Here is a 16,768-nt window from a genome sequence, read left to right as displayed (position 1 = left end):
AAAGGGTTTTTTGTTTGTTTTGTTTCCTGTGTAAACATGAGTCAGTAGGGACGAGAATACCTGTCATTTATTTGCATATTTGTTGCGTTAGAGATGTAGTGGATGGGTAGGTTATTTATTACAGTTATTGTAATCTAAGTGTTTGTCAGCTGGACATTTTTAATGCTTGCAGAATTTTACTACTGGTCTTTTATATCTATTGAATTGTACTTTGTGGAATTCATAGGGAGGAATAATTATGTCTGTTTATTTTGTTGTGTGTTGCTTTTGATATATATCTATGTAGTTAGTCATTCAGTGGCAGGGTTGTCTCATATAAGTGAGCAAGGTTACAACCAAAGAAGAGATCTTTCTGCAGTTTGTGAGTGTGTGTGTGTGTGTGTAAATTTGATGTTGGTGTGCAAGGCTTGTAGCAAATACACAAAATGTGTCTTAACAGTTGCACAATGTTATGTATTGCCCAACATCTTCTATCTGTTCCATAATGAATTTTCAGTGCTGTGCATGTGTGTCCTTACAGTGCATTTGGGCACTATTGAAAGTTCACTTTCAAGTTAACCTTAAATATACCTGCAAGTTAACTTGGTTGAGTATTCATGTGAAGTGGAGTTTCATTTTATGTGCGAATTTGAAAGGTCAAATGTGAATTCTCTGTTTTAGTTACCTTTAAACGACAGTGAACAATTCCAATTTTTTTTCCTCTATTTCAAACTGTGTAGAGGATAACACCGGGTTGTTGCAGAAGAAGGGTCGCTGTGTAGAAATAGGAGTGGATTATCACAAGAAAGGTATCAACTGATACTCTTTGAAGGAGAAAAGACGAGCTCAAAATGTATCGCAGATGCTTAAGGAAGGTCTTCTAGATTTAGTACTAGACAAAACGCTTAACATTATTAAGGAATGACAAATCAAGAAACTGCCAACAATCTCCAATATTTGGTTTGACTCCGGATGTTACAAACTTAGACAAGAGATCCTGGACCTTCTCCATAAGATGCGACAATCAAATGACCATTCTATGCTAACAGATAATGGACTGACCGGGCGAGTTGGTCGTTTGGTTAGGAGCGCGCAGCTGTGAGCTTGCATCCTGCAGATAGTGGATTCAACCCCGACTGTCGGCAGCCCTGAAGATGGTTTTGCATGGTTTCCCATTTCCACACCAGGCAAATGCTGGGGCTGTTCCTTAATTAAGGCCACGGCCGCTTCCTTCCCATTCTTAGGCCTTTCCTATCAGAGTATGGTTCCAGTGTATGGGAACCTCACCAGGATTACTTGATTCAAGAACTGGAAAGAATCAAAAGAAAAGCAGCTTGATTTGTTCATGGTGATTTCCGACAAAAGAGTAGCGTTACAAAAATGTTGCAAAGTTTGGACTGGGAAGACTTGGGAGAAAGGAGACGAGCTGCTCGATTAAGTGGTATGTTACATGTTATAATTCTCATATTTTGGTCCGTATTGAATTGTACAATATAGTCAAAGAAATATTAATGTTTATTTATTCCACCTATTCAATACATAAAAAGTGATTTAGGCTGAAGATGCCCTTAAATAAAGGGCGAAACATGTCCCTATAATTTAAAATCACTTTATGTATTGAACAGGTGGAATAAATAAACATTAATATTTCTTTGACTTTAAGTGGTATGTTCCGAGCTGTCAGTGGAGAGATGGCGTGGGAGGACATCGGTAGATGAATAAGTTTGAGTGGTGTCTTTAAAAGTAGGAAAGATCACAATATGAAGATAAAGTTGGAATTGAAGAGGACAAATTGGGGCAAATATTCGTTTATAGGAAGGGAGTTAGGGATTGGAATAACTTACCAAGGGAAATGTTCAATAATTTTCCAATTTTTTTGCGATCATTTAAGAAAGGCCTAGGAAAACAACAGATAGGGAATCTGCCACCTGGGCGACTGCCCTAAATGCAGATCAGTAGTGAATGATTTTGATCAGATCGTCACCATCAGACCTATCTGTGTCGGTGCGACATAAAGCAACTTGTAAAAAAAAATATAATGCAGTGTAGAGGAAAGAGTACCAAATCACTTCTCAGAAGTTCTAAACAAGCAATAGTACACACTTAATGCATGGCCTCATCCACCTTTGTAAAAAGAGCCAGAATCATCTAATTTAGCCTAAACCTGTACTGTATAAAATTCCCTGGCTTTTATGTTTATATTTTGAGTGAATTCTGTACACAATAAAAACCTTTTTATAGCATGTGTAAAAACAAAGGCAAAACACACTTTAGCCTTTCTTGTGGGGGGTGGGGGGAAGTGCGCATGTAAAAAAGGAGTTTAGAATGAAAACTTAGGCCTTAATATCAGTGGAAATTTTATTACAGCAATATAGGGCACATTAAGGTAGAGAATCTTGGGTTATGGTTCACAAGCCAACCATCGCCAGTTCACTTGTAGGAGCTGTCAAATGCTGTTATATTCTTTAGGGTAGCTTACAAGAAAGGAGTAGAAGTGCGAAAATACTGTCTTCTTATACAGTTATCTGACACATACATCTCTGAACAGTACACTGTACATGACTAGGAGAGCATGTGGCAACTATGTTTAGGTGATGACTGAGGGGTCAAAATGTCATAGGGTGTTCGAGAGAGACAGGGAATTAATATCCAAATACTAAGTGTGAATTTTTCGCTACTGTGACTGTGTTACAATTTTAATTATTTGACGTTTCACTGTGGGCAAGAAAAATGCTCTTGACATTACAATCATAATTATGTCGTCACGCTACGCCTTTTCCTTCTATAGACAGCATGCGAGATGCACCTGTGAGAATGTGACATCAGCTAGAGCAGCCGTATTTAACTAATTAATGAATGATTCATACATTTTCAAAGTGAATTTATGTTAGATCCTTCTATGGATACGGTAGAATTTGCCCTTTAGGTTAAAAGGTTTCTGAAACCCGAATTGGCGATAGTCTGCTTGTGTATCGGACCCGTTTCTTTTAATTATCTTGTTTTTGGTCCTTTTAGGGAGTGGCCTAATTTTTGTAGGAGAGACTGCTTTTATTACTGCTCAAGATGATTCTTCAGGTTCATAATCACTCTCAGAAAGTGAATGATTTTGATAAATCGATTCAGATAGCTGTCCGCTCAATTTGGACATGACATGCTGGACACCACAAGTGGAAAGACCTACTAATAATGTAGATGATGGTGATTTACCCTTTATTCTATATTCATCCATAGCAGTATTCTTACTTCATTAAATTTCTGATGTAGTGCATCCTCTGTTTTGCCTAAATTGATGGAAATACGACATTCTGAAAACCCCTTTGAAAGTCTGTCGAGCTATCCAGCATCTGCAGGGCACGCCTATTTTGTCTTTTCTTCATTTGATAATTACTGTACCAGTGTTGTTGCCCAAATATTCTATCAGGGCCAATATATACACACAGATTTTAATAACATGGATTATTAAAATTGTACACGAATATCTTATTAGTTGTGAGCTCTGAGTTTGTATACACTTTTGAAGTGTCTGACAAATTCTGCCATTAATCCATAATGTACAGTAAGTTATATAATTTCACTCATCACTAAAGAGGTAATCAAAATGTCATATTATACTGTAAATTTATTTTTATATCTAACTATGGGATATGGTCCTCAATAAAGCAAAATATTACAAGAAGGGGAATCATGGTTGAGAAATGATATAATAGATGCAGAAATATTCTCAAGTAACTGGAATGTATATTAAGAGATAGTATAGGAATTTTAGGAGGTGGAGTATTCATTTTGGTGAAAAGAATAATTTTTAACCTAAAAAAAAGTTAAAGATGACAAACATGAAATTCTAGGTGTAAGGCTCGTCTGTAAAGATAATAGGCAACTTGATATCCTTGGAGTGTACGGACCAGGAAAGGGTAGTGCTGACGCTGATTCAGAATCTATATATATATAAAATAAGAGTTTTGTCTGTACATTGCTCAGAATTTTAAAATAATGGTATTTCTGTATCGGTCATGTCCATAGTAACAAGAAAATGCACTTTTTGCTTTTCCGTAATGTCTGTCTGTATGTATGTACACGCATCACGATAAAACGGTTGAAGAGAATTTAATGAAAATCGGTATGTGAAGTCGGGGGATGAGCCTCTACAATCTAGGCTATAAATCATTTTACTCACGCTGAGTGAAATGGTAGTTTGGGGGAAGGCCTAAAATTGAATTCTCAACTATTTGTTATTAGTGGTCGTATTTTAAAGAAAATGGGTATTCAAAGTTGGGGAATAAGTTGCTCCAATCTAGGCTATCAATAATTGTATTCACGCTGAGAAAAATGGTAGTTTAGGGGAAGGCCTAAAATTTAATTCTCACATATTGTTATTAGTAGTCCTATCTTGATGGAAATCGCATTGCTTTTAATCGCTACATTCATACTTACGTTTTTGTAATGACCTTTGTTGATTTCAGTTAGGAAAACCACAAAGTCAGTCTTTCTGAGAATCCCGTAGCGAAGCACGGGTACATCAGCTAGTTATTTGATAAGATCATCAGCTGTGTGGGGAACTATATGAATGGAACACAAATTGTGGCGGTGATGTCAATTTACCAAATGTCAACTGGGAAGGCGATGCGAACGACAGGAAGAATTATCAACAAATGGTAAATAAGTTAATGTGGGAAGGCCAGCAGATTCAGAAAGTAATGGAACCAACCAAAGGGAAGAATATTCTGGATGTGGTGCTGGTAAAACCAGATGAACCAAAGTAATAGATGGTATTAGTGATCACGAAGCTGTTTTTGTCGTAGTTAAAAATAAATGTGATAGAAAGGAAGATATTAAAATTAGGACTATTTGGCAGTGCCATATGGCTGATAAAAATGGCATGAGGGAGTTTTTAAAAAGTAACTATGATTGGTGGAAAGCAGTAAATAAAAATGTAAACCGACTGTGGGATGGGTTTGAAGCAATTGTTGAGGAATATGAAAAAAAAAAAGGTTTGCACCTTCAAATGTGATACGGAATGGTAAAGATCCACTATATTATAACAGAAGTAAAGAGACAGAGAAGGAGGTGCAGGTTGGAAAGAAATAGATTTAGAGATGGCTGTGGAAGTAAGGAGAAATTGAAGGAACTTGCTAGGAAATTGAATCTAGCAAAAGAGTCAGCTAAGGATAATATGATGGTAAGCATAATTGGCAGTTACACAAATTTTAGTGAAAAATGGAACCATATGTATAGGTACTCTATGGTTGAAATGGGTTCCAAGGAGGACATTCCAGCAATCATTAATGAACAAGGAAAGTGTCTGTGCAAGGATCTTGGAAGCGTATGTATAGGTACTTTATGGTTGAAATGGGTTCCAAGGAGGACATTCCAGCAATCATTAATGAACAAGGAAAGTGTCTGTGCAAGGATCTTCAAAAGGCAGAAGTATTCAGTCAGCAGTATGTAGAGATTGTTGGTTATGAGGATAATGTCCAGATAGAGGAGGTGACTAATACTAAAGAAGTATTAAAGTTTACCTGTGATAACAATGGCCTTTAAAGTAAGATACAAAATTTAAAAAATAGAAAAGCAGCTGTAATTGATACTAAAGACAATGGGCTGGGATATAGTACCATATCTGAAGTACTTATTTGATTATTGTTTGCATGAAGGATCTATACCAAATGAATGGAGAGTTGCTATAGTAGCCCCTGTGTATAACAGAAAGGGTGATAGACAAAGTTGAAAATTACAGGCCAGTCAGTTGGACATGCATTGCATGTAAGTTTTGGGAAAGCATTCTTTCTAATTATATTAGACATGTTTGCTAAATTAATAACTGGTTTGATAGAAAGCAGTTCAGGTTTAGGAAAAGTTATTCCACTGAAGCTCAACTTGTAGGATTCCAACAAGATATAGCAGATATCCTGGATTCAGGATGTCAAATGGACTGTATCACAATTGACCTATCTGAGGCATTTGATGGAGTGGATCATGAGAGATAACTGGCAAAAATGAGTGCAATTGGACTAGACAAAAGTGTGACTGATTGGGTGGCTGTATTTCTAGAAAATAGAACTCAGAATTAAAGTAGGGGAATCTTTATCTGACCCTGTAATAATCAAGAGGGGAGTTCCTCAAGACAGTATTGTTGGACCTTTGTTTTCTTATATATATATATCAGTGATATGAGTAAAGTAGTGGAATCCGATATAAGGCTTTTTTTTGCAGATGATGTTATTCTGTACAGAGTAAAGGTACGTCCACACCAAGATGTTTTCGTTAACTTTGTTTATGAACAATGTTCATGAACATTTCTGTCTGTTAATAAACAAAATAGCGTGTTCATTAACTTTTCGAGCATGTTGATAAACAAAATTTCTTTAACTTTTGTGAATGAAACTTTTCATTAACATTTCGTGTTTTCGTTAACGTTTTGGTTCGCACATGCGCAAAGACGCAATTAGAACACGCAAATTCGTAGCGCGGAATACAATACTTTTATTTATTTTTCGAAATCGACCGTCGAATCGCAAGCAACTCATATACACCATACTTAACAGATAAGTGAAGTGTAGGAGTATTTCTCTTACACTCTTACATGATCCTTGGTAGGAGTCACAAGTCGCTAGGAATCTTCAAGTTATACTTAGTCTAACATTAATGCAGATGACATTCCGATAAATTTGTATCATTTCTTGCAATTTCAGACTCAATTACTGTCAACAAGAACTGAAAGTCTTGTGGGGACATTCTCAGAAAGTTTTGAAAGCCTGCTGCATCATGAATTGAAAGTTCTGACATAGGCCTAAGTGTCCTCTCCAAACTTAATTCTAAACGCTTTTCCAATATTTTTCTTTGCCACACTTTGCGTCTGCATTTTTCTCTAATTGCACTCATTAAAATAATGAAAGCTGCAGCTGTATTTTCTTCTTCCTGACCATATCCATTGTAACCTCACAAACAGATATTTTGGTGTGGACACAATGTTAAAGAGGTTTGTTAACAAAAGTTTATTAACATCTTGAGAAATGTTTTCCTTAACATTGTTTATTAACTTTGGTGTGGACTAACCATAATAAATAAGTTACAAGATTGTGAGCAACTGCAAAATGACCTCGATAATGTTGTGAGATGGAAATAGGCAATGATATGATAAACAGAGTTTAAAGTCTGGTTGTGAGTTTCACAAATAGGAAAAGTCCTCTGAGTTTTAGTTAAGGCAATGATGGGGTGAAAGTACCTTTTAGGGATCATTGTAAGTACCTAGTTGTTATTATAAGGAAAGATTTTCCTTGCAGTAATCACATAAATATGATTGTAAATAAAGGGTACAGATCTCTGCACATAGTTATGAGTGTATTTTGGGGTTGTTGTATGGATGTAAAGGAGAGGGCATATAAGTCTCTGGTAAGACCCCAATGAGACTATGGTTCCAGTGTGTGGGACCCTCACCAGGATTACTTGATTCAAGAACTGGAAAAATCCAAAGGAAAGCTAGCTGTATTTGTTCTGGGTGGTTTCTGGCAAAAGAGTAGTGTTACAAAAATGTAGCAAAGTTTGTGCTGGGAGAAAGGAGAGGAGCTGCTCGACTAAGTGGTATGTTAAAGTTGTTGATTCCCATATTATATATATAAGTGGTATGTTCTGAGCTGTCAGTGGAGAGATGATGGGGAATGATATCAGTAGACTATTTAGTTTGAGTGGCGTCTTAAATGTAAGAAAGTTTACAATGTGAAGATAACGCTGGAATTCAAGAGGAAAAATTGGGACAAATATTTGTTTATAGGAAGGGGAGTTAAGGATTGGAATAATTTACCAATGGAGATGTTCAATAAATTTCCAATTTCTTTGCAATCATTTAAGAAAAGGCTAGGAAAACAACAGATAGGGAATCTGCCACCTGGCCGACTGCCCTAAATGCAGATCAGTAGTGATTGATTGATGGAAGTTGAACCTTACCTTCATGGTTTTCAGGCTAACACTACAACTTATGGCACTTCATCGTATTGTGTAGCAGACTGACTCAGAGTAGTCAGCCTAACTTTCACAGGAACAGTTAGGTAAAATTACTGCCTGTGTACACCAACCTTAGTAGCATTATTAGGAAGTAGAATTTATGCTAATCTTACTTTTAGGCGAGAGATGTGTTCATTGCATTGTCCTGGAACCCACCATCCCACCCCCAGAAGTACATTTTCTTTTATAACCTAATAAAGAGCAGCACTCGCTATTGTCCGTTGGTGAAGTAGCTACAGTACTTGCATTCCTATTGGCTGCTGATGTAATGTTGTTCCTGTCAATCATAATAATAGTAATAAAGCACACATATTGTGCATTGATTAGAGAACATCGCTGTGTGATACCGAGAGCTTCGGTCGGTGTTCGTACATGACTCTATAATAGACTTTGGTAATTTTTTGCACTTCGCAACGTGGTAGTGTTTGCAGAGATTATCATAGAATACACACTCATTTTTTGCCTGGGTTGTGGAAGGATTTTAACTTGCAAACTCTCTCGTGATATCCGTGTACTGCCGTTGAGGTCACGGAGTGTCGCAGCTCCTGATTTGTTTCCGCTATGGCCTCTGTAGAGTAGAATTCTGTCCAAACCTCGGTTTTTTGTCTTTCATTTTCTGCAGTAGTCTCTTCCAACCGTCCGTAGGGAGTTAATGTAGTGTAGTAGTTTAAACCTCAGCGTTTCAATTAGGAAAATTTCTCCGGCGAGTTCTTATACTAATCTTGATCGTGTGTATCTAGAAACGCATGTTATCATCCTAACAAGTGCAGACCAGTGGTATTTGCACAGGGGAGACTAGAGGCCTAAGGCTGCTTCGCGTCTCTAACTTGGGGGCCTTACACCCCCAGAATCCCTTTGCTTGTCCCCAAATCACTGGTCTTATCCAGGCTTTACCCTAACCTATCCTTGCAATGGTTAGTAGTATTTCAACAGGCAATACAACACACATGGTAGAATGAAAGGTAGGTCAGTTTGGAGAGCATTTACAATATTATATCTATAGAAGCTAATACCAAATTTATCATTTTATTATATGCCTTATATTGATATCACAGCATTCAGAAAGCTCTAGGAGTATAAAACCTCAACATCTGAGGTACAGAAAATATATTTTTAATGGTGACATTGATAATTAATCAGGTGAATGCCTCACTATCTAGAATAAAGTATGGCAAGAGTGTGCAGAATCAGCATAACTGTTATCAGTACTACCGGCCGTGTTCACCAATATCAGTGCCTCGGCTCCGCGCAGAGTGACCGGCGTTTGTTTACTTACATAAAATTAGCTTCATGGTCCGTATCGCACTTCAATAGATTCACAATTAAGTAATTTATTTTCCACCTAGTCAATACAATGATTGCTTAAGGCAATTTAATGGTTAAAAGTGGTACATGTTTCGTATATTATCAACATCTTCAGCCACATAACACTGTTTAGATGAAAAATATATAAATTGACAAAGTAACGCTTTAGAGGAAGTGTCCTTAAAATTAACATAAGATTGACAACATTTAATGAATACAGACCTTGAAATTCATTGTAGGCACCTGTGACATTCCAGTTTCCTCAAATGACCGGGAATAGAATACAGTCTTCTGGAGCAAGTCGCATGGGACATTGTGGTGGTAACATCCCGGATTTGTGCTACAAATTGTTAGAGCGTTCAAGGTTTTGTCCGTTGGATCTAATTCTTTGTCCAAACCCACTGAAAAAGGTCAGAGTTTGAGGCCTGGGCATATTATAGGCCATTTATGAGGGTTGCTTTGCCCCAGCCAATGTCCCGGGAACTTCTCTCCCATCCACATATGCACATCATTTTAAAAATGAGGAATTGCACCATCTTGCTTAAAATAATGTTATTGTTTTCTCATCCAGACGCAATGGGCTATATGTAATCTTCAGGTACCTCACAGTAGTCCACGTTCATGTCATGCGGCCATCATTCCGCACCAAACGGTGATTTTTGGACAACTCTGCATCTTCTACTATGTCATACCGGGGTCCAGTTTGCCTAGTACTGGCAGTCCTTGTGCTAATCCAACAAACTTTCATATGCTGTTCTGCAGTCTGTCTTCTGGTGTCTGCTGTTGCACATGATGGGTTTTTCATGGGCGGAAATGGAGTTCTTCTCTCTCTTTTTTTTTTTTTTTTTTTTAACACCTAATATACCTTGTACCTTAAGAGTCCACTTTTGCAAGCTGCAATAAAAAATTTCCCTCACATCTGTTATGTTCTCCTCGGTCCGGGACGTATATGGATGGCCTTTTCTACTTTCATCTTTAACTGAACCCGTGGTCAGTAGCTTCGAGATACAGTTCTTTTTCTGGCCGGATTATGGCATTCCTTCCCTTCACTTCACACTGCCATCTTTGAGGAGGAACAGTGGAATTCCTCACTTCATAGCGTGTTGCTATCTGTGTTCATTTGCTCACAGTCAGCCATCCATCCAGCATTCTTTGTGCACGTATTCTCTCTCATGGCCAATGTCTGTACTTCCAGTGCTGTTTACTTCAAATCCCATTTAATGACATACTTATGCACACTATTTTCAGTATAATTCCATTGTGCCCAACCTGTACATAGGTTATCCTCTATGTTCTCAGCCCCAGTTAGCTTGTTTCTGCCTCTCAGCTTCATGGGGGAGGACAGGCATCAACACTCATTGATCTAGGAACCCTAACCTAGCCACAGACAATAAAGGCTTTTATCTATTTATCTAATGTGGAAAGTTCAGGGTAAGAAGAAAGCTGAACACAGGAAAACGATAACCTAAAGGGGGAGAACCTACGCCTTTGTAGAATAATGGGGTATATTAAAACTTTTTTTTCTCCTGCAGCAAAGGAAATGAATACTACAGGGAACTTAGTATGACAAACACGTTATTCTATAGTAATATGCCTACATATTTAGAAATCGTTTCAACGCTATGCGATTATATATAATTCATTATTCAAAATGGCAGTGTATTATGGCCACTGTTTTGCTGTTTTCCTGATCATTTCCAAGCATGAATATTTTTCACAATTCGTTTTTATTATGATTAGTAATGTTATAGCTACAACATGTACTAGAATCAGTGAAGTCCAAGTATAAATATATTTTTCATGAAGTTTTTTGAAGTAGTCAATTTTTCATTAATTTTCATTTGTAAATGTATCTTTTAAACTTACCGTAACCAATGAAGCTTGCTCAATAATTCTAGTATATCTATCATCTTCTCTTTGAAATATACATGCATGCAAAATTTCATCTTAATTATCTTAAAAACTTTCAGAGTTATCAGGGGAATGGTTCTGCAAAACAAAGGTTAAAGGAAACAAACTTACCGATATAAACCTTGCTTGGGTGACAGGGCTCTTCACTTTTTTTGGTCATAACTCCAAAGGTATCGGAAATGTTAACAACATTTTTGCATTGTTATAAAGAGAAAAGTTCAGTTTTTAATGATGAAAAAAGAAAAAAAGAAAAATTGCATGTTTAGTTGGTTAGAGGTGTTGCCGCCCCCCCCCCCCCCCCCTCCCCCGAGAAGTTATATGGGATTGTTAAACAAGGAACAGCATTAAGGACATTTGTGCTCATGAGCAATTGAATTAGAGATAGTTGCTGTAGTGGGGAAATGGCACTGTGCTCGGTCTGGTAAATGTATTAGGAGAGCGAGGCATCCAACAGTGACATCTGATTTCGTAGTGGCTGTACGAGTAACAGTTGACTGCAGGATGGATGAAACAGAAGATCTCAGCAGCCAGATTGTTGGTGCCAGATGTATGGATCACTCCATCTCTGAAGTTGTGTAGGCACTGGGCTTTCCAAGGGCCACCGTATCAAGAGTGTACAACGAGTACTTCAGGGATAATTCCAATATAACCCTCAACTGGTATCATCTGTTTTTGTAACGTAACTGGCATCATACATCTGTCAGACTCCAGTTATTTACTTTTAAGTTAAACAATATGTTCTTAATTTTTTCGTTATGTATTCAACTTAATTACTTTAAATATATGTTTTCAAACATGTCAGTGCAAAAGGTAGAAGAAAAGAAATTACAAAACCAGAAAAAATAATAAATTATTAGAATGATGCTCCAAAAATATGGACGCTTCTGTTTTTCTTAAAAATCTAGAAAAGATTATTATTATTATTATGATAATTTTGCTGCTATGTCAGTGTTACACAAAGACCATACAAACAAATAAAACATAAAATTACTGGAAAACTCAAAACATAAATTTAAATTTTAAGGTTCAAAATCCATGTTTGTTAGAAAGTTCAGTTTTCCTTATCACAAGGATATTATGTTACCTTATTTTTACACGTATATAACTGCAACTCAAAATATTTTGTGTGTCCAGATATAGCTATGATTTTCAAAATATATAGAAAAACATCTTGGACTTCAAAAATGTTTCACACACTCACATACGTTCTTTCATTTATCCGCAAAGCATTCTCGGCAGATTTTTTTTGGCGCACTCCATGCAGATCGGTTTGCTGAATTTCTGGCACGGGTACTTCGTTCTTCTTTTCAATTTACGATCGCAAAAGTAGCACGTTTCATGAACCTCGAAGAATTCAGGCAGTTCCTTTTGTTCGTCATCAATCTGAAGAATCCTCTTCATGCAGAATGTCGGTTCACGTCGAAGATTCTTCGCCTCAGCTTCCGATGCATTTGTGGCTAGACCAGCGACTTCGCAAGTGTCTTCATAAAATCAAGCCTGGCCATTATCTCAATATCAGGGTAGGCTTGAAGAAGAATGAATGCATTGACACCACATCCCGCATCAACAATAGTGAAAAATATTGCCATTGTCCATCTATGAGTTCTTTGATTAGAGTAGTAGTTCGCACTCTTCTGATCCAGCCAATCGACACTCTCCTTCGTCATGTTGTAGAAAGCCATCATCTCAGGCTTTCCAGTGTCAGGATCATCTGCCATGGAGTGATGCATGGAAGATACTAAAATCACTGCTTTTGACTTCTTTGGCGCGTAGGAAAGTAATGTCATAGTTTCTGTAAAACCGTAAAGGGAAGACTTCTCTACATGTGTTTTGTTAGGCTGAAACTGACGGGGATCTCTCTTTTTTTTTTTTTTTTTTATTGTTCCTACATATGTAAGCTCTCTTGTCAGAAGCTCCTTTACAAGTTCAGTCGAGGTGAACCAGTTATCTGCGGTGATATTTCAGCATGTCTTCTGGACTGGTTTGGCAAGCTTCAATACTGATTGAGTGGGAATGCTCTATTTCTTTTCTTCTGTAGAGAGTCTTTGTCCGTCACTGCCTTTCCCTGAATAAATGTAGGTGTTATACAAATACTGGGTCCTGGCATCTGTCCTACACATAACCTTTAAACCGTACTTAGCAGGTTTTCTCGGCATAAACATACGAAACCTGCATCGGCCGCGGAAAGGCACAAGCATCTCGTCAGCACACATAGTAGAGCCTGGAGAATAACACTGCTGACAGTTCTCAACAAATATGTTGAAAATTTTGGACACTGCAGCTGATACATCCTCCCATTTTCTTTCTTCCCCGTTACTTGGGTCGTCGAATCCTACAGCTGCCAAAAGAAACAAAAACCTGTTCTTAGTCGTGGTGCTGCAAAAAATATCACGCCCGGTTCCATCCGCTGAGAAAAGATTATCTACGGATTTGTTGCCAGATTTGAATGAATGCTTTTAGTTCAAGAACGTTAATATATGAATGATGACTTCTTTCAAGACTATTTAGCTCGTATTTTAGCAATTTTATTATTTGTCCACTATAAAATCTCATCTAAAATGTCTTGAGTAAAAAGTAGACCCCATACTTCTTCAACGTCTGGTCTTCTACCTAAGGCATTTGCTCTTGGTCGCAGCCCGGGAATCTGCAACACAATGTTGTCTTCTTATATTTGTAGGCAGTTGTGCCTTTCTCCATCGGAAGCATTTTCCCTTATTATAAAAGCAATTATCATGGCGATCTGAATGTCCTGTATTTACGTCCCCTTCACCTGTTTCTGTGTCCTCACCTCCATCATCATACCCACTAGTTTATCATCATCCACTTCCTGTTCGTAATCAGTTTCGTCATAACTTTCGATCTCGTAATCTGGATCACTATCACTGTTGTCCACATCATGGTCTTTCAACGCTTCATTTATCATTTCCTCCAAGTCCATTTAGAAGTTTGAGTCATTAGGTCGTAAAATCCACCGAGATGGTCCTAGTGATATAGTGAGATTGAATCAAGGTGCAGTAAAGCTGATGCAGTGAGCGTGCAGTTGCAGTCAACAGTATTCTTTAAAAAGGAAGTCAGCTCTCGGACAAAACTATCTTTACATCAGTCTGTTTTCAGACTAACTTTGCTTTATGGGAGCGAAAGCTGGGTGGACTCAGGATATCTTATTCCTAAGTTAGAATTAAGACATGAAAGTAGCGAGAATGATTGCCGGTACAAACAGGTGGGAGCAATAGCAGGAGGTACTTGGAATGAGGAGATAAACGCTAGGTTAGGAATGAACTCGATGGGTGAAGCTGTACGCATAAATCGGCTTTGGTGTTGGGGTCATGTGAGGCAAATGGAAGATAGGTTACCTCGGAGAGTAATGGACTCTGTTATGGTGGGTAAGAGAAGTAGACGGAGACCAAGACGACGATGGTTAGAATCGTTTTCTAACGATTTAAAGAAGAGGTATAGAACTAAATCAGGCCACAATACTAATTGCAAATAGGGGATTTTGGCGGTGTTTAGTAAATTCACACACTGAGCTCGATAGCTGCAGTCGCTTAAGTGTGGCCAGTATCCAGTAATCGGGAGATAGTGGGTTCGAACCCCACTGTCGGCAGCCCTGAAGATGGTTTTCCGTGGTTTCCCATTTTCACACCAGGCAAATGCTGGGGCTGTACCTTAACGCCACTGCCGCTTCCTTCCCATTCCTAGGCCTTCCCTATCCCATCGTCGCCATAAGACATATCTGTGTCGGTGCGACGTAAAGCTAATAGAAAAAAAAAAGTAAATTCACAGAGGCTTGCTGACTGAACGCTGAAAGGCATAACAGTCTATAATGATGTACATATGTATTTATTACATGTTGTTGTTTGAGTCATCAGTCCATAGACTGGTTTGATGCAGCCCTTCATGCCACCCTATCCTGTGCTAACCTTTTCATTTCTACGTAACTATTGCATCCTACATCTGCTCTAATCTGCTTGTCATATTCATATCTTGGTCTACCCCTACCGTTCTTACCCCCTACACTTCCTTCAAAAACCAACAGAACAAGTCCTGGGTGTCTTAAGATGTGTCCTATCATTCTATCTCTTCTTCTCGTCAAATTTAGCCAAATCGATCTCCTCTCACCAATTCGATTCAGTATCTCTTCATTCGTGATTCGATCTATCCATCTCACCTTCAGCATTCTTCTGTAACACCACATTTCAAAAGCTTCTATTCTCTTTCTTTCTGAGCCAGTTATCGTCCATGTTTCACTTCCATACAATGCCACGCTCCACACGAAAGTCTTCAAAAACATCTTTCTAATTCCGATATCAATGTTTGAAGTGAGCAAATTTCTTTTCTTAAGAAAGCTCTTCCTTGCTTGTGCTAGTCTGCATTTTATGTCCTCCTTACTTCTGCCATCGTTAGTTATTTTACTACGCAAGTAACAATATTCATCTACTTCCTTTAAGACTTCATTTCCTAATCTAATGTTTCCTACATCACCTGCCTTCGTTCGACTGCACTCCATTACTTTTGTTTTAGACTTATTTATTTTCATCTTATACTCCTTACCCAAGACTTCATCCATACCATTCAGCAACTTCTCGAGATCTTCTGCAGTCTCAGATAAAATAACAATATCATCGGCAAATCTCAAGGTTTTGATTTCCTCTCCTTGGACTGTGATTCCCTTTCCAAATTTCTCTTTGATTTCCTTTACTGCCTGTTCTAGGTAAACATTGAAAAGGAGAGGGGACAAACTGCAGCCTTGCCTGACTCCTTTCTGGATTGCTGCTTCTTTTTCAAAGCCCTCGATTCTTATCACTGCAGACTGATTTTTATACAGATTGTAGATAATTCTTCGTTCTCGGTATCTGATCCCTATCATCTTCAGAATCATAAATAGCTTGGTCCAATCAACATTATCGAATGCCTTTTCTAGATCTGCGAATGCCATGTACGTGGGCTTGTCCTTCTTGATTCGATCCTCTAAGATCAGACGTAAAGTCAGGATAGCTTCACGTGTTCCTACATTTCCTCTGAAGCCAAATTGATCTTCTCCCAACTCAGCTTCAACTTGTTTTTCCATTCTTCCGTAAATAATACGTGTTAAAATTTTGCAGGCATGAGATACTAAACTAATGGTGCGGTAGTTTTCACACCTGTCAGCGCCGGCTTTCTTGGGAATAGGTATAACAACATTCTGCTGAAAATCGGATGGGACTTCTCCTGTCTCATACATCTTGCACACTAAATGAAATAACCTTGCCATGCTGGTTTCTCCTAAGGCAGTCAGTAATTCAGAGGGAATGTCATCAATTCCAGGTGCCTTGTTCCTATTGAGGTCACTCACAGCTCTGTCAAACTCTGACCTCAAAATTGGCTCTCCCTTTTCATCAGCATCAACAGCCTCTTCATGTTCCAGAACCAAATTATCTACATCTTTACCTTGATACAACTGTTGGATATGCTCCTGCCATCTTTCTGCTTTGTCTTCTTTCTCTAGAAGTGGTTTTCCATCTGAGCTCTTAATATTCATACACCTAGATTTCCTTTCTCCAAAGGTTTCCTTGATTTTCCTGTATGCAGCATCTAC

The 16,768-nt window shown here is 38.1% G+C and overlaps 1 protein-coding gene across 4 annotated transcripts in view; it reads left to right on the top strand.

The window, feature by feature from the left end:
* sno (strawberry notch) overlaps nucleotides 1–16,768 on the top strand; it is a 205,929-nt gene that overhangs the window by 597 nt on the left and 188,564 nt on the right. The window lies entirely within an intron of this gene.

The sequence above is a fragment of the Anabrus simplex genome, chromosome X, assembly GCF_040414725.1.
Source record: "Anabrus simplex isolate iqAnaSimp1 chromosome X, ASM4041472v1, whole genome shotgun sequence".
In the NCBI taxonomy this organism is placed as follows: Eukaryota; Metazoa; Arthropoda; class Insecta; order Orthoptera; family Tettigoniidae; genus Anabrus; species Anabrus simplex.
This window is presented reverse-complemented; position numbering and strand designations above follow the sequence as displayed.